Consider the following 24,003-nt stretch of genomic DNA (forward strand, 5'->3'; position numbering starts at 1 on the left):
AAAACAAAAAAAACCCACGTGGCTACAACTGACCGTATACCCGTGAATTTTCAGCTCTGCACTGATGCATACGTTTGGGAAACTTATGAGAGTAGGGTTTCATTTGGTCTAATATTAGGAGAACAGAGTTTGATTCATTCAAGTTCATGTGTTCAAAGAGGACTCGGTTCGGCGAGCTTAAGTCGATTACAGGTTCCTCGAATATTTGGGAATTGATGGACATGGCGCGGTCAAAAAAAAATTTGACCCCTGAATATTAACCCCCGAATATTCAGGAAACCTGCACTATGTTCATATTCAGGCAACCTGCACCATGTTCGTTGGATTCCCGGGGAACCTGCAATCGACTTAAAAATAACACATTCGATCAAATAACTTCTCTGCGCGTTATTCCAGACTTTGGTTGAAGAGTCCTCGCAAATGGTGCATCTCTGATTGTGACCTGCAATCGACTTAAGGATGACACGGTTCGATCAAATAACTTCTCTGCACGTGCTTCCATAATTAGGTTGAAGAGTCCTCGCAAATGGTGCATCTTTGATTGTGAAGTGATTACAACCTCCACATATCTTTCTTCAACACGTCTTCGAGATATCTTAATAATTTATGCACCACCCGTCGATTGGAAACACAAAACCTTGAATACTGAGTGGAAAGGAAGTATTGCCCTGCAACGATATGGAGGCTCAAGCTCAAGCCCATTGTGGCGTTCACGCCATAGTCGTCCCGTTACCAGGGCAAGGCCACATAAATCCCATGATGCAGCTAGCAAAGAAGCTTGCATCCATGGGCATTTCCATCACATTTGTCCTCACACATTCATGGCATCAAATCATCACTCACGCCTATGGATCTACCGGTGTGGATGCGTTCGCCCACGCTCGAAATCTTGGCCTCGACATTCGACTGGTGGCCATACCCGATTGCGTGCCCAGTGAGTTCGAGAGATGGAATAAGATCAACCAATTTTATCAGTCGCTGGATAGCATGGAAGCCCATGTGGAGGAGCTCATAAACAATCTCCATCATCAATCCAACCTAACGCCCATCTCTTGCATCCTGGCCGACACATTTCTCGGTTGGGCAGTGCCTCTCGCCAAGCAGCTCGGATTGCTGTCTGTTTCCCTATGGACGCAGAACGTTTCCATATTTTCCCTCTCTTATCATTCAGAATTAGGTGATAATATTTTTAGCGCCATAAAATGGAATCAACGCATAATTTCTCTATTTTTCTGATCCATGTAATGATTTATTCTTCCGGTTGTTTTGCAGTCCAACTTCAGGCGGGATCAGTAATCCACATTCCGGGCGTAATCCATATTCTATATGCAGATATTCCGACGAGTTTGAAACCCACTTCAAATCCTGTAACAGCCACAATACTTGATCGTTGTTTACGAAGTGTCACCCAAGCGGATTGGGTTGTGGTCAATTCGTTTGAGGGCTTAGAACGATGAACAGTGGAGGCTTTGCGGGATAAATTGATTGTATACTGTGTTGGACCATTGCTCCCTTCGGCCTATCTCGATCCCTCATGTCACGCCTTTACACCTGCGGTAGTCTTCCAACCGCTTGTAGCAAGGTGCGGCATCATCGAACGCTTTCTTTTCACCAATACTAACATTCGTGGACTACGCCTACTTTCACATTAACATACTTAGCTTGTGTTTCGCAACTAAGTAAAATGCAATTATCCTTTATACTTAATGAAGCCCATACTCATTCATTATCATCATGCAATTATACCAAAAACAACAACAATTGCAACAAGTATAGAGGAGAGGGGCAACTCCCCGTAATGTGAGTCTGCCCGACAATATATTAAGAATATCATTTTTACAATGTACAAGTGTACCTTGCCAAACCAAGTCTACACTTAATCAAATATTACAACCGAGAGGCAACCCTGCCTTTTACAATACATATGCACCCTTGCACAAAGAGAAGTGCTCACCGAGCCACTTAATTCCTCTCTACCAAGTTCTGCACAATCTGCACATATACCAACTCCTTGGCACGCTTACCCACACCTCAAACCGGCACAAGATACTCCAAAACCGCACTTAGATAGTGCACATGAGCTATGCACAGCTCCTATCTCCCTTGCGCAGTTTTACCGTTTCTCTTATGCGTAGAGATGATGAGTTGTTGAATGTTGGAATGAGCTCTCAAAGCTCTCATACTTATACCCAAACTTGCGTGGGTTTACAAGGGGTGTGCAGCCCCTTGGCCGACCCCCAAAACCACCATCCATGCGCCCATAAGCCTTATGTACATGTCGGCTTGTACACTTCTTCTCATCGCATATATATGTAATATGCTCCAACACTTAGTCGCATAAGTGTTTGCATATCGTCGCATATTTTGTCACATTTTCTCCGCAGCTCGTCGCACGCCCGTGTCGCCGCGCCCGCCCGTCATGCAGCCCTCGCGCGCTCGTTGTGCAGCCCGCGCCCACTTCGTGTGTCCGCGCCCGCCCGTGCGTCCGTCGACCGCCCGTGCACCCGTGCGCCTGTCGACCGCCCGTGCACCCGCGCGCCCGTCGACTCGCCCGGCGCCCAACTGCGCCCGCGCTCGGGTAGAACTCGAGGACCTTACATCCTCCTCCACCTGAAATCGTTGTCGTCCTCGACAACATACCATCTCGGTAGCCATCCACCAAGATCATCATCATCCATGATGTTGACTCCTCCACACAAAGCAAACATCCTTGCAACATATGTAGAGCCTCATCTCCATCATGCCTCGCCTTAGTGACCAACTGCCACCAAGCTCACCATACCAAGGTATGCACCTCAACGGTATGCTCTCCATCAGATATCATCTCGATCCATGATCATCGACCCCTCTGTCACAATCTCCACTGCAACATCTCGTGTCGACCTCATCATGTGTTTCCATGTGAGCCTCTGCCATGATACTCCAACACGATGCCAACATATCTCTGCCCACTGCATGCCATCATGTCTCGAACTAGTCGGATGGCCAGTCCAACTGCCACGTTCAAACCATGAGAGTGAACATCCTCATGCCACCATCAGTTGTTTCTCAAAACATCATGTCACATCCTTTACTCATCAAGAATCTATCTCCACAATCCATGCTCAGGTTCATGGAACTTCATCCATCTCATCTGCAACATGCTGTCCATGATGTTTGGTGTCAATGTGCTACATGAAATCAGCCACATCTATCCCAACATCATCATGTGTGTGTGTGTCTCCTCCATGTGAAGATATCATCTCCTCAAGTCTGCCATAGAAACAAGTTTGCACTTGTCTCACCTGTCCATGTGTTGTTCAATCAGCTCCCATGTGCCAAAAGTAGTTGAGTCTCGGCTCAACCCATGCCCAAGTGCAGCCACCAAGGCATCATCATCATCGTTGTAACTCCATCACCTCAAAGTGTCTCATATCGATCCTCCACATCAAGTCACTCTTCCAAGCCATACCCATACATGTACTTTGAAAGTATGCATCCCATATTGCATCAAAGTCCTTTGACCTCAGCTCCTCAATGCATCAAATCCTCTAAGTCCACCATGTATGAAGTCCCTAAAAGTCACAACAATCTCATGTCATTATGAGCTCCACGAGTCATCTCCAACAAACGTCTCCATGTAGTAGGAATGCTCCATAATCAACTCACAAATCCATCCAAGTCCATGGCCTTGTTGTACAAGAGTGCACAACCTCTCCATCAACTCATAAGTAATAAGTCTCCATGTCACACTAGCAAATCCATCTGCACAACATCCTTGCCTTGGCACTCTTCCTTAGATGTCCATGACACCTCTACAAGTGCTCCCACATAACGTCCCTGCATAAGACTGCCATGCTTCTCATCTCCAACCTGATGCCCATGACTAAGTTTTCCATGTAGTCCAACCAAGTAGACTCATCACAACCATCGGTCATCCTCATCCAAGTCTTCAATCTTCGGTTTAGTGAAATCGGTCACCCAACCATATCAACATCATCACGAGTCCCTTTCATCATAGCTCCTCCACCAAAGTGTCCACCAAGACTATCTCTTGGTCTCGGGCATGAGAAGTCCACCCAAGAATGTGCCCTCTAATCTGTCCATGAGTCATGCCGGGCACTTAGCCAAAGTGGCTAAAGCATGACCCAATCCTCCACAACGATCATCATGTTCCCCCCTTGTCAAGGGCCTTTGTACCTTCTACCATAAGGTCACAAACAACCCCAACAAGTCTTGCAACAATCAACAATCCTTGCTTCTCCATACAAGGTCTCATCCTAGTCATCCATGGTAAGATCCTCCCTAGCATAGGCAAACTGGCTTTGCCTCTCCCTGCATACGGTCCATCCACCAAATGCCCAAATGAAACACAAGTATCAATACTTACTTCATCATCATGAGGTTCCTCCATATGAGTATCCTCATTCATCCATGTCCACAAACTGCATGATCCTGGTCCAACTTGATCATCCTCAAGTTCATCCTCCATCATGGTCATGTCTGCAACATCTTCAACTGTCACAGCTTCCTCTTCCTTGTCAGCACAATCTGCAACTTCATCTTGCTCCATTGTCCAACCAAGTTGAAGAAGCTCTTCTTCAATATTCCTTTCCAAGACTTCAAGTTCTTTTCGGATCCGGGGACTCTCTTCCTTCAACCTCTTCAACCTGTATAAGGTAAGCAAGAGCTTCCCTTCACCTTCTCCTAAACTTGCCATGCCTTGTCGTTCAGCTTGGTCCAAGCACTAAGCTTCACCTCTGCTAAACCTGCTTCCACTGTCACGAGAAACCCTGCTCAAACCGAGTCTTGAAACTACCTTCAAATGCTTCAACACCTGAACCTTGTTCAAGTCTCAATATCACCTGCCATCAACTGTCAAGTGCATCCACACCTGCACTTTGTCACGAGCAAACCTTGCTCTGATACCACCTGTCACGCCCCTACACCTGCAGTAGTCTTCCAACTTCTTGTAGAAAGGTGCGGCACCATCGAACGCTTTCTTTTCACCAATACTAACATTCATGGAATACGCCTACTTTCACATTAACATACTTAGCTTGTGTTTCGCAACTAAGTAAAATGCAATTATCCTTTATACTTAATGAAGCCCATACTCATTCATTATCATCATGCAATTATACCAAGAACAACAACAATTGCAACAAGTATAAAGGGGAAGGGCAACTCCCCGTAATGTGAGTCTGCCCGACAATATATTAAGAATATCAGTTTTGCAATGTACAAGTGTACCTTGCCAAACCAAGTCTACACTTAATCAAATATTACAACCGAGAGGCAACCCTGCCTTTTACAATACATATGCACCCTTGCACAAAGAGAAGTGCTCACCCGAGCCACTTAATTCCTCTCCACCAAGTCCTGCACAATCTGCACATATACCAACTCCTCGGCACGCTTGCCCACACCTCAAACCGGCACAAGATACTCCAAAACCGCACCTAGATAGTGCGCATGAGCTATGCGTAGCTCCTATCTCCCTTGCGCAGTTTTACCCCTTCTCCTATGCGTAGAGATGATGAGTTGTTGAATGTTGGAATGAGCTCTCAAAGCTCTCATACTTATACCCAAACTTGCGTGGGTTTACAAGGGGTGTGCAGCCCCTTGGCCGACCCCCGAAACCACCATCCATGCGCCCATAAGCCTTATGTACATGTCGGCTTGTACACTTCTTCTCATTGCACATATATGTAATACGCTCCAACACTTAGTCGCATAAGTGTTTGCATATCGTTGCATATTTTGTCACATTTTCTCCGCAGCTCGTCGCACGCCCGTGTCGCCGCGCCCGCCCGTCGTGTAGCCCTCGCCCGCCCGTCGTGTAGCCCGCACCCACTTCGTGTGTCCGCGCCCGCCCGTGCGCCCGCGCGCCCGCCCTGCGCCCGTCGACCGCCCGTGCACCCGCGCGCCCGTCGACTCGCCCGATGCCCAATCGCGCCCACGCTCGGGTAGAACTGGAGGACCCTACACCTCACATCCTCGTGACTCCGTTGTGGGGACCAGCTCGCGGGTAGAGATGGACTGCGCACAATGGATGGACGGCAAGCCTCCCTAGTCGGTCATATACGTTTCGTTCGACAGTTTAATCTCTGTGTCCACAAGCCAAATAGAGGAAATAGCAATGGGTCTCAAGGAGAGCGAATGTGGTTTTATGTGGGTGCTTCGACATCCCACCCAAGAGACCGCTGAAGTCTCCGCCGTGCTGCCGGAGGGGTTTCTGAGCGAAACAAAAGAGCAAGGCCTGATTGTTCCATGGTGCTCGCAGTTGAAAGTGCTCTCTCATCCGTCGATCGGCGGGCTTTTGAGCCACTGCGGGTGGAACTCAACTTTAGAGAGTATCTCCTCGGGCATCCCCATGCTGGGATTCCCTCTTGGCAATGAGCAACATACCAACTGCAAACTCATCGCTGATGAGTGGAAGATTGGACTGAGATTGAGAAGCGGTGATGATAATGATAAGATTATTGGAAGGAAGGAAATAGCAGAAAACGTGAGGAGATTGATGGAAGGGGAGGAGATGAGAAGGGCAGCAGAGAAACTCAGAGATATTGCGATGTTAGCAGTAAGGAAAGGAGGATCTTCTGACAGTAATTTGGAAAGTGTTGCGAATGGGTTGAAGGCCAAACTCATTCAAGAGACGGTTTCAAAATCCGGTCTAAATTGTGATGTGTTAAATTGTAATCCTCTGAAGGGGTAGATATTTTAGGAATTGTGGGTAACTACATATTATTTCCTTAAATGCTGATCGAAAATAAGGTTTCAAGACAGTGTTGTCCATTCCAAAATTTGATGGGTTAAATTCCATCACTTTTGAGGGCTAAATTTTCAGTGAATTTTGTTGATTTAAATGTGGTTGATATATGTGTTTAGGTTGGAAATTGAGTCCTTTTTCATTTTCATATATTACGTTACATAACTGACTTCTAATCATAGAATTTGAGTTTTTCTAATTATCCCGTCATGGTTGACTTTATACCATATTCTAAATTTATCAATCGTTGATTATTTTAGTTATAAAATTTATTTTAAATATAAATTTATGAATCGTTGATTATTTTAGTTATAAAATTTATTTTAAATATAAATTTATCAATCGCTGATTATTTTAGTTATAAAATTTATTTTAAATATATATTTAACATAAATCTATAAGGATCCAATTGTTTTTAGCTGTATGTTTTTTATGAATCAATAGTTTTTTTTATGAATCAATATTATTTAAATATTTTGTTAGTGGATAATCTGTACTTCTCACTGACTCTTTATCAGCCCAACAAATTTTGTGGAATATTTTTCAGTGCTATTCAGTGAGTCTCGGATGTTACGAGAGATGGGTTTGATCCTCTTCGTCAGGGCATTCTATACATTGTATCTTTTATGTTTCTGTAGTGTACCTTTTATATTCATGTATTGTATTTTTTATAAGAGACCATTTGGTTCTCCTTGCATTTATTTTATGGATGTCATTGTACTCAACTATCTCTTTAATCTATATTGTGGTCATTAGTTAGACATAAATATAATTATCTTATCTTATAGTTATTATTTATTTTTTTAAATTTTAAAATTACATTTAGAGAAATATGAACAAAATTTCAACTTTAGTTATAAATCAACAAAATTACACATCACACTGAACTGTAAAATAAATCTCTGAACTCAAAAACAAAACTCATTAAATCAGATACTTAAAATTTGGTTTCGTTAAATTTTACTACAATATTTACTTTGGCATCTGCATCTATCGATCTGACGGATTAAAAAATAATTATATTATTTTTGTTTGTTTCTATGTTTGACTTGTCTCGGTATTTTAGCCGTTGCAATAGCCATTGGTGTTGGTGCCTTGCCACACGGAATTTCACATGTTGTTGGGTAGAGATGTACAGCAGCTGCTCAAGCGACATTGAATCTGCACTCCCCTTTCATATGCGCCTACATAAAGCAATGCAAATATTAGAAACCGTGGTTAAAATTAAAACAATGAAAACAAATATATCATTGTTATGTTAAAAATAAAAACATATAATTGTTAAAAATAAAAACAGACGATTATATAAATATTTCAATAATATATTTTTCTTCTTTTGTTTTTAGTAAAAATGTTCAAGATGATTTAAAAATTAAAAAATAAAATTCTTGTGAAAAGTGTTGGACGATTCATTATAAACAATTACGTTAACGATCTCATATATATATATATATAAATAATTGGACATGATTTTAAAAAAAAAAAATCCTGTAAAAGTGATGGACGATTCACTATGCACAATTGCGTTAACAATCATGGAACTTACCCATATACATATATATATTCTTCAAAGTATATTCTTCTTCCTTTGTCTTTTGTGAAGAAAAAACGTTGGACATAATTTAAAAATAAAAAATAAGAGTCTCGTGAAAAGTGATTGCCGATTCACTATACACAATTGCGTTAATCATTATGGAAATTAATTAATATATATATATATGTATTTTGCGAAGGAAAAACGTTGGAGATGATTTAAAAATAAAAATTAAAAGTGCTGTGAAAAGTGATTGCCGATTCACTATGCACAATTGCGTTGACAACCATGGAAATATATATATATTCTTCCTCCTCCTTTGTCTTTTGTGAAGAAAAAAAAGTTGGAGATGATTTAAAAATTAAAAAATAAAACTCTTTCGGTTTTGTCCTCAATGATAGCTATTATAGTTTTATGATCAATATTATAGCTTTCATCCAGTTTTTTGGTAAGCTCTACTTTATAATCAATATTATAGATTTTATGATCATCCCCTTTTTGGGTCAGAGATGGATTACTCTATATTTCTATCCATTATGGGAACGGTTGATATGGGTATCTTATGTTTTGTTCTATATTTCTATCCATTATGGTAAAGGTTGATATGGGTATGATATTAGTCTCTGTATGGGACTCTTAGCCATCGATTGTGCGTTGACCGCGTATTAATTTTTTGCTTGACCCAAAAATATCGCTGTGCATCACAACTTTAACCAAAGTTTTCATAGTAGAAAATAATATAAAATTTATTATGTAATTTTTGATTGGACAACAAAATTGGGGTCTTATTGCGGGCTTCGCAGCTTTCAAGACATTATTTTCGGCGTAAAAATAAGATATCCAAAGTTTTCGGAGATGAAAATTTTTGTTATCCAAAGTTTCCTCATATTGCCGAGCTGAACATTTTATCAAAAGCACAACTTAGTTTGTCCTAATTTTTTGGTACCTGTTCTTCGTGTCCTGCATGCAGTGTCGTGCATCCTGCAAGTGCCAACTGTTTGCATATGTAGAGGCGTCCACGGTGGTCTACAAATAAGTTCAGAGCAGAGAGTGTCGAGCAACTAATTCTCTGGAGTAACAGCAACCCAAAGAGCAAGTAGAAATGCAGAAAATTTATCTCTCACTACAGTCCCATTTACATATGCATCGAATGCAACCGCAGAGCTAGTAATGGAAAGAATTTTATCACAATCTGTAAGTTTCTCTTGATCTTTTGTACTGTTGCTTATGGTCTGTACATTAAGCTTTGTTTTTCTTCAACGTTTGTATAACTCTGGTGCAAGATCCGTCATTGTCCTTGTAATTTAGATTGTTTTTAGTCAAAGAACGAGTATTTGGTAAGAGCATTTATTTATGCTCAGTCAGCGGAAATAGAAACCCCTCTATGTCAAACAAACTAATCAGTTTAATACCAGACTACAAGCCAATACTCTTAGCAAATGCTAGCTTCAAGCAGTAATGTGGATCTAGGCAGGTTGCTTCTGTTTTTCTGTGGCAATCGGATTTGTCTATTCATTAGCAGAGCCAGATGTTTCGGATGTTTGCTTGTTTGATGCATAACGAACTGTATAAGCTCCTTCTGATGTAATGTTTTAGCAATTCTCGATATACACAATTTATCAATTGAAAATGTTAAGGTATATATGTGGTGAAACTACCTGGTAAGGTATGCTGTCTGCTGGTGGTCTAATGTTTATTGTTGTGTCAAACGAGGTTCTGATAGAATGCTCCATGTGGTGGTTGCATTACGGATTGATTGGTATAGATTATAAATATTGGCAGTTGTAGATTCAAATTGCTTTCGATTGAATGAAAATTATTAGAACTACGACCTTTTTGGTTTCCACCCACTAATCCTGTTACTTAGCTGTGGAATCTGAACCATTAATTGTCTTTTTATTCACACAAGTGTATTCTAGACCCTTTTTCCTTAAAACCTGAAGATAAATAAGTAATTTAGCCATTGTTGGTATTCCGTGCTGGTTCTGTCAAAAAAATTAAGGCAATGTCTCGAAACTATAATGAGGACAAAATAACACTATAATGGCCACAGGGTGCCAAGCATGTATGCTAATTACTGCTCAAGTAACTGTTCCGTGTCAGCAGGCACTTGTTGCATTATTTGTCTATCCTGTCACTTCCGCAGCGCAACACCCCTGTAGAGTGCACAGATATCTGCAGTCTTTCTCAAAGCTCTTTACTGCTTGCATAAGGTTATACTGTCTTTAAGGGGTTTTTCATTATTTCTGACATAACATGTGTCTTTATTCTTTTTAGAGGATATAATAGTGTAAATCAGAAGATGCAAGGGCATCTTCACACCCTTAAGAATAAGTGGGAAAGTTGAATAGAAATATATAATTTATTTGAATGATGGCGAAAAATCATAAAAGGGAGTAACATATTTACAGTTGTGTGGGGATAGTAACTTGGATCCAAGTAGGCTTCCATTGTATCCTTACTTTGCAGTCAGATTTCTTGTATTTGATGGGCTTAATGATATTTTCTGTGGATTAATTTGTCTGACTGATATGTACCTTGCATGCTTCAGCTGCTTTGATGTTTGAAATGATATCAATGTAGATTTAGGGTTAAATTGACTTTAAATACAACTAACCTTACAAGTCTGATCTACATTTTTACTCGACTATGGAGTTTGAAGTATTAATTGTTGCCTTTATTTTTGCGTTTAGATTCCAGAGATCCTTTCTAGGTTTCTGTCGGAGCCTTTGATGTCAAGATTGTCATTATCTTTTGTATAGCTGTTTGTTGGAATCTCATGAATTAATTTCCTTCACAGGAACAATGCCATCTGACATCAAGAAAGAGTCTACATAGTAGTGGTCCACTGAATATCCGAAGTGCTGGCTCATTTAATGGGAGTCCTCCAGTTTCACCAAGGGGATCTGATGATTTCAAGGTATGTTATTTTACAATGTTTTTTGGAGCAGATCATAAAACCTAATAAATCATGTTTCTTGAATGTATTCAACAATGAGTTTATCACCTCTGTGTTGCACACCTAGACAGCAATTGTGCAAGAGAATTTTAGATATGTTATGTGGTTGACATTATCTTCTTCAAGCCTGGTTTATTGCAACAAGCTTTCAATTCTGATATGTAGGTTTAGGTTCGTTATATGGTTCTTTGTTTCAATTTTTGTATTCTGCTACTGGTTACAGTTATGGTATTTACATTCAGCTTCCTTTACAATCATTCTGGTTCTTATACATTTGAATGAAAAGTATAATAAATTTACAACGGAGAGCCTTACCTCTATTATTGCTTCAATCTTGGAACGCATTGGTGTTTTCATCCGTGCACAATGAAGATATTTTACCCTTTTATGAATGTTTGATCTCTTTATAAAAATAGCTGGAAGATAAAAATACAAACTTTTGATTCAAAGACTAGCAGGCGTTAGATATTCGACATTCCAATGAAAGCCATGAAGGTTCTGCATGTTGAATGGAGTAGCTGTTATCCACCACAATAGGTCAACTTTGCCATTAAACATAAGAACAACTTTGCTATTGGGATTCTTTAATGTCTTAATATTATTTTCACTATATGGGTCACATTCCAGCTTCATTCTGGGAGTTTAAAATTTATATAAAATTTCTTTGAAACAACTAATGTCAAGAATTTTTATTGGGATTCTTTAATGTCTTAATATTATTTTCACTATATGGGTCACATTCCAGCTTCATTCTGGGAGTTTAAAATTTATATAAAATTTCTTTGAAACAACTAATGTCAAGAATTTTTATCTGGAGTGGCAGAGGGATTATTACAGCCCCCTTCTCTTTTTCCAGTCATGCCACCTGTTGGGTAGCTCATCTAGAGAGTGCTATGGTACTAGGATACCTAGTGTTTGCTTGAAGACTCTAACCCTGCAAATTTTAATTTATTGGCAGTTCTGTAAGACTGTCAACTCAACAAAAACACATTTTGGAGAAAAACAGTAGGACGGTGGCTAAAAGATATAAAAGAGAAGAAAAAAGAAGAGACTCGGGTTCATAATGCACAAGTTCATGCTGCTATTTCAGTTGCTGGTGTAGCTTCTGCGGTTGCTGCAGTTGCAGCAGCAACTGCTACATCTTCTGGTAGTGGTGAGAGTAGTCAATCAAAGACAAGTATGGCAGTTGCATCCATACTTACCCAAAATTAAAATTTTAAAGTATTTCCCTGGCAGAATTAAGTATTAAGTAAGAAAGATGAAGGAGTATGTCAATTTTAACTGGCAGAGAGTGTCGAGCAGCTAATTCTCGGGAGTAAGTTCAGAGCAGAGAGTGTGGAGCAGCTAGTTTGAGGAGCAGAGGAGCAGAGAGCGTCCAGGGGAGGTTCACCTTTACAACTTGTAAGTTCCATTTTACAATGACTTAATATTACTTTCCACGATTACAGCAGTTCCACCATTACAGTAGTTGTTTTTGTTTATGCCATTTCTTCGTCCAGTCTAAGTTCAGCGACTCATCTTCCATAGTTAGTTCCTTAAGTTGAATATATTAGTTCCATTTCCATTTTAATTTTGGGATTTGTAGATGGTGTTTAAGGGCTTTTTTAATTGCAAAAAACTCTATTTGTTAGGATCATCCTTAACTCATATTCGCAAAATTTACAGCAATAGGCTCTTAAAGTGACTTATATATTGTGTTTCGTACCTTTATTAGAACATCTTTTTATCATAGAACCCAACACAAGGGAAGGCGGGGTCACAAGTTGAGATCTTCCCTATGATATGTTGTTTTGCAGGTTCTTTGTAATTGCCTGTGTGTACACACTGTTTTCATTCATCTTCTCCGTAACCGACAATTTTCCTCCTCTACACTGTCAGCCTTTCTTCTCTCTGTCACCGATTTGGTAATGCCTTTTTCTTCTTCTTTGCTATGAAGGTGTGAAAGCTGCATTATAAATGTTGTTCAAATCTCGAATTGAATTTCATAATTGTGTGCAGGTGATGGTGGCACTGGTATCGGCGGGGTTCTCTGCAGCAGCTGCTGCCATTGCTTATGTCGAGTACAAAGGAAATTCTCATACTCACGGGGGAAAACTTTGCGGCATATATGATCGCTTCTGCCACTCCATTAAAATTCAATATGCTGTAAGATATATCCGAAGGGTTGTTATACATGAATATCAAGCGGGAGACGACAGCAAAATAGGCAACCAGAAGCAAAGTAGAAATAATAAGGGTGATAATTGAGAAGCTCATTCTCTCCAACCCAATCTAACAGACAGAAGATAAACAAAGAAGTGAGTTTATGAGCGAAAATAGAGATTCATTTCTATATATCTGCTTAAATAATTTGTTATAAAAGGTTGTTGATTCACGATCTGTTAGATTTTTTTTTTTAATTATTTGAATATTCATAGTGGTATTTGAAACGTGGACAACGTTAGCAAACGTGACGTCAGAGCACTAGTGTTTTAGAATATAAAATCGCATGGTGTGTTTTAGAATATAAATTCGCGTGTAGCGCATGAAGCTTTCTCATCAAATAGCTAATGACTTTCGTTCGCAAACGATGGTTCTGCGTGGCGCAACATTTGTTTATTTGTTTTAATTCTTTTATTATAAATTATGACGAGTATATAAATTTAGTTGTTAAATAAAGTTAAGAAAATTACATTTTTTAAATTAATATTATTAATTATAAAAGCAATAGTTAGATATCTACATTTAAAGGAACTTGTTAGAAAATTTTTAATAGTGGAGATTATTCATCATTTTATTATATTTATTTTATAAATAAAATTATTTAAAATATTATTTGTAAATATTATATTTTATTAATATTATTTTTAATTTATAAATAAGCTTGCTTAAAATATTATGAGTCAATATCATACTTTATTAATATTAGGTGAGAAAAAATTATAATTCATTTCACATTTAATATATTGTAGATAAATGTCCTAACATATGACTAATATTAGCAAGGAACTAATATTTCGATATTTATGGTTCTTACGCTGCATTTTACTATTTATAGTTCCCTATCTCTTTATTACTATTTAAAATTTTCCTATATTATGATTTATTTTGTTTAACATAATTATTATAAATATACTCTTAACATTTTCTTTTTCTTTTTACATAAATCATATTTTATAACAATTTCTTAATTCTTTATCTTTATTCATTTTTTTGCAATATTATAAATTTATTTAATATATTTAAAATTATTAAATACACTCTCAACTACTTTATAAATATATAATATCTTTATAGCAATTCTTAACCCTATCCTTTATAAATCTATTAAAATTTTGTTATTATAATTAGTTTATTTAATATAATGAAAACCTCCAACAACTACTTTATATTAAATATACTAATTCTTATTTTTTAGAGTTTTTTTAATTAATTATATAATTTTTTTAATTAAACTGAAAAGTAAAAAACTTTTAAATTACTAAAATATTTTATCAATATTTTGTAAAATTTAACTCTTTATTATTTATCTATAATTATAATTTTCGATAATTAATTAAAATTTAAAAAATTATATTTTAATTTTTTTTATATATATTAAAATATTTGAAAAATAATTTTATATTAAATTATTTATGAAATAAATTATATATATATATATATAATTTATAGTTAAAAATTTATTTAAATAAAAATAATAAAGAAAAATATAATAAATTTATTAATTTTTAATTAATGAAAGTATACTATTCCCATATACTTATTTGAATATACCTACAATATTTTTTTACTGGTAACATTTCACACGCTCTTACATGAAGATCATGTTTTAGGGATTTTGAAAAATTTAAGTTATTGAGTAATAGGCCTAAACTACAAGGAAATATTATAACAATAAAATCACATTAGTATGTTAGTTTTTTTATTATCATAAAACCATCTATTTTTATGTCTTTCATTATGAACATCCAGTTCAACATCTTATATCATGTATTCCAGAATGAACGAGTTATGAATAACAAGTTCAACTCTTATATCATGTATTTCAGAATGAACAAATTATGAATAACAACTTCAGTGTCTTATATCATGTATTTGAGAATGAACAATTAATTCAGTAATTACATCATGTATTTCATAATGACCAACAAAGTTCAATGTCTTATATAGTGTATTGTATTTCAGAATGAACAATTAATTCAATAACTATATTGGATTTCCCATTCATGGTTATACCACCACTGCTTTGCCAACAATAGACAAGACATTTATTAAAAAATAAAAAAAATTACTTCCCTTACCATTTCAGCATTGTACTCTGACCAATACAATTCGGAAAACAATTTCGATCGACATCTTTTTATTACAAAATAAAAAATTACTCTCACGATTTCAGTATTGTACTATGAATAATACAAATCATTTAAAAATAATTTCAAAAAAATTTCGGCGGGTATGCCATCTGCAACGTAGACCTTCTGGCGGACCACGACAGGGACTACCGGCTGCATGCAACACTTGTTTTGTACAGTTTTATACTAGAGTACGTAGCCAAAAATAATAAATTTTAAGTGATAATAGAGAGTAAATGTTGAATAGTTATAGGAAATAAAGGTAAATAATTAATAGACCATGAATACTAGATAGTAATTAATATTTATTTAACTATTGGTAGTTTCTAGTATGTAAAATTAGGAAATTATAAATAGTTTATAATTTTTTAGGTTTTTATATAGAAAGTGATAGAGTTAAAGGAAATTAATTTATGTGAGTCTTAACCTATTGTTATGTGGTCAAAATTGGCTCTTGAAGATTTTTAGTGTGGTTTTTTTTCTAGAAGGTTTTTTTCTTAAGAAATTGTTGTATAATTGTTGAATATTTTTTCTATGTTGTTTATTACTACAATTGTGTTTACTCAATAATCCCATATTCTACTGTCATTCATTAGTTTAGGGCGTGCATTACACACTTTTGTTTTTTTTTTATTCAGTTTCAAATTCCAATCACCTCTAGTCGAAGCCATTAGCTATTAGAAATTAATTAACGGAGCAATGAAATACATAAAATATTACGGAAATACAAACAAAAAAGTGCAGAAAACAAGAGAGACATAGATATACGCGGTTCACCTAATTTTTGGCTATGTCCACAGAGAAACAATCAACCATTCATTTTATATTATCTAGCAAAATGAAGAGATACAACCTACAACAAACTCATTGTAATTTCCTCTTCGCTCTCACACAATCTCCTCGCTCTTTCTCGCTCCAAATAATAATACCCATCCACAATACAATTCTCTCATATAAACCGCGGGGTTCTCTTCTAGGGATAAAAACCATAAATTAACATAACTTCTACTGTGAGATCATCTGCCTAATGAATGACCGAGATTGACTATGAAATTAGAATATTTTACAAGGAAAATTTTCATCTATTTTTAGCTTCGGGGGCGCTGGCCCCAAACCCTTGTCGGGCGGGTGGCTCATAAAATTCGTCGTCGCCCCCCTTGACCCCCCTAATGGTGATTAAACGGGTGTCGCCCTTTTAGGAACAGATATCTAAAGCGACTAGAGAAAAAAACCTCTGAACAACCCAACATTAGCAACATTTTTTTAATATAAATGTTGGATTGAGTGGGAGCTTACAAGAAAGAAAATCTAGTTTCATGGAAATGGAAAGTGCATAATCTATATTAGAATTGGAGATGTTTATTGGCACTAACTTCAAGAGTTAGACAAGGAAAATTCTAGGAGCTAATTTTCACCTATGGACTAATATTCCATGTATTTTCCAAACAAATATTTCCAAATTTCCATTTTTTTCTAAAACGTTTTTCCAGAATTCTTTAGAATAAAAGTATTTTCCCTTGATCCCCAAGGGTTAGCTCAATTGGTCGAGTTCCATTGCTAAGTACCTTGCCAATCGGGAAGTCATGGGGTCAAATCTCCTCGATGCCCTTGGGGTTAGGCCCTACTTGTTTGGTTGGAGGGTAGATCCCTTCGGGTTGATTTGCCTAGATTTTTCTCGTGGATGTAGCGGCCACCCAGTGTCCGTGAACCACCCTTAAAAAAAAAGTATTTTCCTCTAAAATCACAAAAAAATTATAGAGACTATATAAAACCCTTAGAAAGTTGAATACTTTTACAAAAAAATCACCAAATATATTACAATGAGCATTTTAAGAACTAGAAATATTTGTGAGAGCTTATCGTAGAGCTATAAAAAGGGTCTCTTTCACCTCTAATTACCTCACATTAATATGTCAATCTGGGAGCGTTGTATTATTTCAAAGAGTGTCTCAGTCTGAGGCTATCATTTGTCAGAGTAATTCTAGTAGTACAGTGTTCAAAAATACAAGAGTAAACGGATGCTTGTCTATAACTAAGTTACTTCAAAAGAGTAAATCACACACTCAGAAAACTAGGCAACTTATCAGTCAAGGGTTCGGCAGCGATAACCCATCCCTTTGGAAACTGATGGAAAGGAAATTAGAGAACAGACCACGGGTCTGGGAGCTAGACAGTAAATGTCGAGGCTCACTACAGCCTTAGATCGTCTCTCACACCAAAACAACAAATGCTAGTAAATGGAATGACAAATAGAAAAATGGAACAGCAAATAAGAAATCGAACAAAAAATCTGGAATGGAACAACAATTCTGAAATGGAATAGCAATTCTTAAAAGGAACAGCAGTTAAACAACTAAGTCTCGCGAGTAGTAATCAAACTTAATCTACTAACTCAAATGCATTCATCATAATCAAACAACAATCTTTCACTCTTAAGGCAGATCAAGCAGCACACACTAATAGAACAACACTAATTACTGATAAGTTATGGAACAACGCTTGGAAACCATATATGCACACAACACGCTTGAATAGTAATCTGATCTAGCATCAATCTTAATTAAAAGGAATACGACTGCGTTTCAAAATAGAACAACATTACTTCTGAATCCAACAATCGTAAAGAACACAACTTCCAGATGAATTCTGTAACATGAATGTACAACACAAAAGCTCTGTAACAAAATAGTAACAATATTAGTTAAGACTAATAATATTCAATCAACTCCGAAAGGAACAATAATATAATGCAGATTCAATACAACAGTTCTGTCCGTAGAAGCCTTAATGGATTAATCTTAACAGAGCATGTGATGTAAACTTATAAAGCATATCAGATTACCAAATAACGACGATAAGCAAATCATGCAGAAATCAAATCATAGTAATACAGAAGCAAGTGTCCTCCGAGGCCAGGCCCTTAGCCTCCAAGGGTACACTGCTTTAGGTTAATCCAGACGCAGAGATAAAATAATCACCAAGTTTGTATTAATGCATGAAACAAAAGTACAATGAACCAGTTCTTATCGAGACTCGATGATCAAAGTTTTGATCTTAACAGAAATTACATAAAAGCATAATCATCTAAGCTAACAGTGTTGTCCCTTTATATAAGGGTGACGACGGAGATGTCTAAGTAACAAGACAGATAAAACAACGATCCCTCAGGATCAAAGATCCTGAGGGATTCACCAAACCGTTAATTCTTAATCATCTCTTTTCTCCTGCGCCGAGCTGGTGTCTTCTCCTCCTTTTCAGGGCCGATTTGCTTTGATCTGCTTAGCCTTGTTTGTACTCGGTCTCCCATCAAAGGGACAGCAGTTACCTTGTCCTTGTCTTTTTCTTTGGAACAACAACTCCTCGTTTTCACCCCTTCCTGCACGAGAGAATGACAATTGTTAGCGGCTCAGTCCTGCATATTAATCTCACATGTTTTGTTATAATTATTTATTGTTTTTCAAGTTCATGATGCAAAAAGGTTTACAAGTTCTACTGAAAAGCCACTGAAATGATCATGAAAAACATACCTTTTTAGTACTCCACACACCCCCCTGCTTACCCTATTTCATGCCCTCATGAAAACGTTGTAGTTGACATGCAAGGCAGTGAGAGAATAGGCTGGAGAAGGAATCTCATGCGGAGGCTACAGCTGTGATGAGTAACTAGGTAGCCAAAGAAATGGCCTGTTTGACCCTCTGGCATCTCATACAGGGCTTGGTATCTGGGTGCAGGGTGCCAAATAATTGGACTGCGAAACCTATATCCTAACCAGGATGGACCTGCTCTCAAAATGGTTTCGCCATAGAGGTGCAATCGATTGGCAGTTAATTTAAAATTCTCATACTTAAACGGTTCCCTGAGCTAGATATTCGGATTAGAGATTTGATACCGAAATTTAGCTGCATCAATGGCAAGGTCTTTGATAGAAAGAAAATATTCTAATCCTTGTCAAATGAGTGCCTCATGCATGGGTCCTAATGTTTCAATGACACCCGGAGTCCTCATGAGGTTTCTATGTGCTTTCCACAACTGCACTGGGTTCCTAGGCTTAGCCCTTACCCACAAATCTAGGCCATTTTCTTGCCTCTAGAAAGTATTATAGGCTTTGAGCCATTTAATCTGATTAACCCTGAATGAGATGAATGCTTGCAATTGGATGTCTCCAACAAAAGGGTCAGGGTTCAGCTCAGTCTCCTGATCTAGTACAAGGTTATGCAAATAGAATTTGCACAGCAATCTCTGGACCTTCACCCCGTAGTGTTTACAGCAGTCTATAAAGTCATTGACAGTGTTAATTTGTATGGGGGCACCTGCTTTAACAACTTTTATTTTTAATTTTAAATACCGTTCCAGTAAAAACAGGGCATAATTTTTGGCAGGGGCCCTACATGCTAAAACGTCATTGTATAAAGAACACAAGGTATCCATCTGCTTGATAATAGTATCTAGCCTATGAGTTACCTTTGCAACTTTCTCTTGTTCCTTCCACCAACCTTCAAAGGACTGGATTTCGAATTGATTGATGTTCCTAAGTTGCTGTTGTAGTTCTTCATACTTCTCGCGAGGGACCGTTTTCTCTCTAAGCTTTTATGCTTCTTGCTGAGCCTGTTTCAATCCCTTGCGCAAGGTTACTGTTTTTGGATCTCTTCTCCATGAAGCAATGGAGGCCGGGAGTTTTACCTGAACTTTCTTATTGCGTTGCTTTGAGTTCAGAACCCTTATCACCCCTGAGGGTGGTGCCTCCGTCTGAACTTTCTTGTCACAAGTCATCATATCATCCATTTCTATTTTAACATGAATATCAGTTTGCTGCTGTTCCTTTTCAAATGGAACAACAGTCTGTTCTTCAGCATCATTTGGAACAACAGCTGGATTTTCAATAGGGTTTTGAACAGCAGGACGAATTTTGGTCCTCCGCCTTTTTGCCTTGCGGAGTTTTACTAGAGTGGTCACCTTTTTCTTTCCTACAGTATTTCTTACCCTCTGCCTTGCTTTCAGGATCTTGATCTGCTAGTGGAGCTGGGCTATTATGCTCAATAATCTCTGCTGTTCCTTTTGCAATTCTTTAATTTCCAAAGTTTCATTAGAAGGAACAACAGGTTGTCTGTTGTGGTTTGGGCCGTGACTAGTCCCTGGATCTTCCTCCTGGGGTGTTTCTTCATTGTTCTGCTCCGGCTGTTATGTGGTAGAAACCTTAACTGGTTCTGTCAATTCCTGGGCAGCTTCTTTTTCTGCCCCTACTTCCTCTGGAATTTCTTCCGGTGCCTTAGGAATGGATTGTTCCTGTTCAGTATCTCTTATTTCTTCTTCATCATGAACAGGCAGATTTCCTTCTTTTGCCTCTTTTGCATGTGGTTTTTCAAATGCATTTTCCTCTTAGGGTTAGTCGTGGAGGTATGATGGACTGGAAGGTTGGCCATATTCACCCATATTGGCCAAAACTGCGGCCAATTCATCTTCTCCCACTGGGTCCTGTGGTGGGCTACCTTCCTCATGTCCCATTTCCCCCTCCTTCTTGGATTGTTCAGCTTCTGCCTCAGAATGCTCAGCTTCTGTTTCAGAATGCTCAACTTCTTCCTCATTTTCTTCTTCAGATTTCTCGGCCTCCTCTTCAGATTGCTCGGCCTCTTCTTTCTCTTCTCCTTCAGATTGCTCTGCTTCTTCTTCTGGCCGTGACGATTGTTCGTCCTCAATTTCTACTGGTTGGCTGGTGCTTTCCTGGAGCTTTTCCAGCCTTCCTCGTATCCAAGCTAATCAGAACGATTTCCTGCGTTTCTCTGGCTGTTCGGGTGTACCAATGGCATGCTTACGCTTTGTTGATTCTTGGCATGTTTCTGGACGTTCGGATGTACTAGTAGTATGCTTACGTTTTGGGGATGGTGCTGTCACCCCTCCCTCAATCATTGCAATTAGCTCTTCCCAGCTGCTTTGCTGCTGGGTGAGGCTATGACTAACAATTAATCGAATTAACCCGTGGTGACTGACAACTGACTCTACATGCTGTGCCTTTTTTAAGCTTCGTGCAACGTCATGAAGTAACGAATTCAAAAGTGCAGGCAGATTTACAGAGCATTTCTGCTTTAAAACAGCTAAGAGTTTAAGATGTCGTGGTCTTACCACGTCTTTTCTACCCTCGCAGGTGATGTAGCTTTGCACGGTTCTTGCTAATTCTGCCCAGGGCTCTCCTAGCGTTGCTGGCAGAACTCCCTTCCCTTTAATCATCAAGCTCTGGCCTTTGTCCTGGAAGATTTCTATAATCTTCTGTAGTCTCTCCTTTTTTAGCGTCCATACAGGTCCGGTGGCTGGTAGTCCCGAGACTTCTGCGATTATATCATCGGTGACTGCTATCTGTCTCCCCCTTACTGTGGAGTAATCCTCCTGCAGATTCTGCAGGAATTCAATCGCCACTGTTTCGTTAGACTCCTGCAAGCGGTTGAGATAAGTCAGCCACCCTGCTCTTTCCAGGATTTCCCGGGCAGCAGCGGAGACTGTCAACACCTGCGGTTCCCTTCGAATCACTCTTCCTCCCATGGTTTCACTGTAGATTCTCAATGGAACAGCAACTGTTTGTGCTGTTTGAAACACAGAGAGGGTAATAGACGCAAGACTTTGAAAAAAACAGAGTATGCAACAGAAATGGCTTATGAACAGCAACTTGTGTAACAAAAATAGAAATAGCATGCCGTTAAGTCATGCCATACCCTAGTACATAAATTTTCCCGAATAGTGAGCTGACACGTAATCCATGGAATAATGAGGTTAACCTCCCCCCCCCCCCCCACAATGTGATAGGTTGTCCCAGCCATCAAATAAAGGAGCAGCACCCGATCTGCAATAGAGTCATAAAGGAACAGTGTATGAAAATATGACATGTTTAGAAAAACAATGAATTACCGAAATCGAGGCGTAAAGTTGGATCGCGTATTACATAAGAGGCTGTTGTGATATGATGCGAGGCTGGGGGGATAGGATGTCTGTCGTACTTTCCAAATCTCAAGTGGTCATTGTCACTTACTTTGCCATGATTGGTGGTAATAAATTTACATGCAATGTATAAGTCGGGAAATGATATATGATTAGTTCCTAGGATATAAGAAACAAAAGAGTATTAGTATCTTACCTATTGGTGTAACCAATGTGACTTCAATGCCATTAACAGTGCTCTCCTGCCGACAGGTGTCCATAACCTTGGCAGAGTTTTTTATTTCACCCCTGGAACCATGATCCTTTGTGTGTATGTTAAGGAGTATAATGTCAAAATGTAGGCCATTATGCTGGCTTGGTAACCAGTTAACCATAATGCCATTCACGAGGAAGGAGCGAAAAGTGGGCAGGCCGGCTCGTGATGAGACCTCCTGTTCCAAGGTTTGTTTATTTGATATATCTTTTGGACCATATCCCTGGTGTGGTGGCCATAGTGGGAATGCCACTTCACTTCTATCCTCATGATCATGGTAGGCTGGCTCTTGATGAGACCCCCTAGCTTGCATTTGACAACTTATAATTCATGTTTACTTTTTTTTTTCATAAAGTACTTTTCCTTATTTATACACAAAGGGTGGTTCAACACTCCTTAAGAGTAGGAATGGTGGAAGAAGTCTTATCATCTCAATAGGAAGATATAAACCCTTTGCTCTTATTCCTAAACAATAATCAAAGCAGATTAAAGGGATTGTCATGATAAAGATAACCAATCAAAGCAAAATTAGTAAGACAATGACAGCAAAAGATGATGAATAAGTGTGTCCTTCCTTTTGTCCTCTTACCAATACAGAGCCTTATAAAGATAGCGATTTATGATTTGTGGATTTCTGTATGTTGTGTTTTGTATTCATTGCATAAGTGCATAGCTGTATCTTAAAGACTTGAAAGAACAGAAGCATCCTCAATTTAGATCAGCAAAAGGAATAAGCTGTTTCACAAGGAGAGAAAAAGTATGTTAGTGGTGTTCCGTTTGGAAAGAGGAACAACAAAGGAGCATAGATAGCAAAAATGCAAATTTCGTTCCTTTGAAAAAGGAATAGCATAACACACCAATGTCGTTCCTTTGAAAAAGGAACAACAAAAATTAAAAAAATGATATTCTCTTGGAAAATGACAGCAAAACACTCGAAATGTCTTTCCTTTGAAAAAGGAACAACAGCCACCAAAAATGTTGTTCCTTTGAAAAAGGAACAACAAAGGACGCAAAAATGCCGTTCCTTTGAAAAAGGAACAACAGAAATAAAAAATATGTTGTTCCTTTGGAAAAGGAACAACATAAATAAGAAATATGATGTTCCTTTGGAAAAGGAACAACAGAAATCAAAAATATGTTGTTCCTTTGGAAAAGGGACAGAAAACACACAGCAGTGCCGTTCCTTTTGAAAAAGGAACAACAAAAATCGAAATGTTGTTCCTTTAGAAAAGGAACAGCAGAACAAGCAAA

The 24,003-nt window shown here is 38.1% G+C and overlaps 1 pseudogene; it reads left to right on the forward strand.

Annotated features, from left to right (window-relative positions):
* Window positions 1-627: 627 nt before the first annotated feature.
* Window positions 628-6,697, forward strand: LOC149245188 (UDP-glycosyltransferase 86A2-like; annotated as a pseudogene).
* Window positions 6,698-24,003: the final 17,306 nt, after the last annotated feature.

The sequence above is a fragment of the Pinus tabuliformis genome, chromosome 7 (genome assembly GCF_031772625.1).
Source record: "Pinus tabuliformis cultivar Carrire ecotype Pingquan chromosome 7, CPIR1, whole genome shotgun sequence".
Lineage (NCBI taxonomy): Eukaryota > Viridiplantae > Streptophyta > Pinopsida > Pinales > Pinaceae > Pinus > Pinus tabuliformis.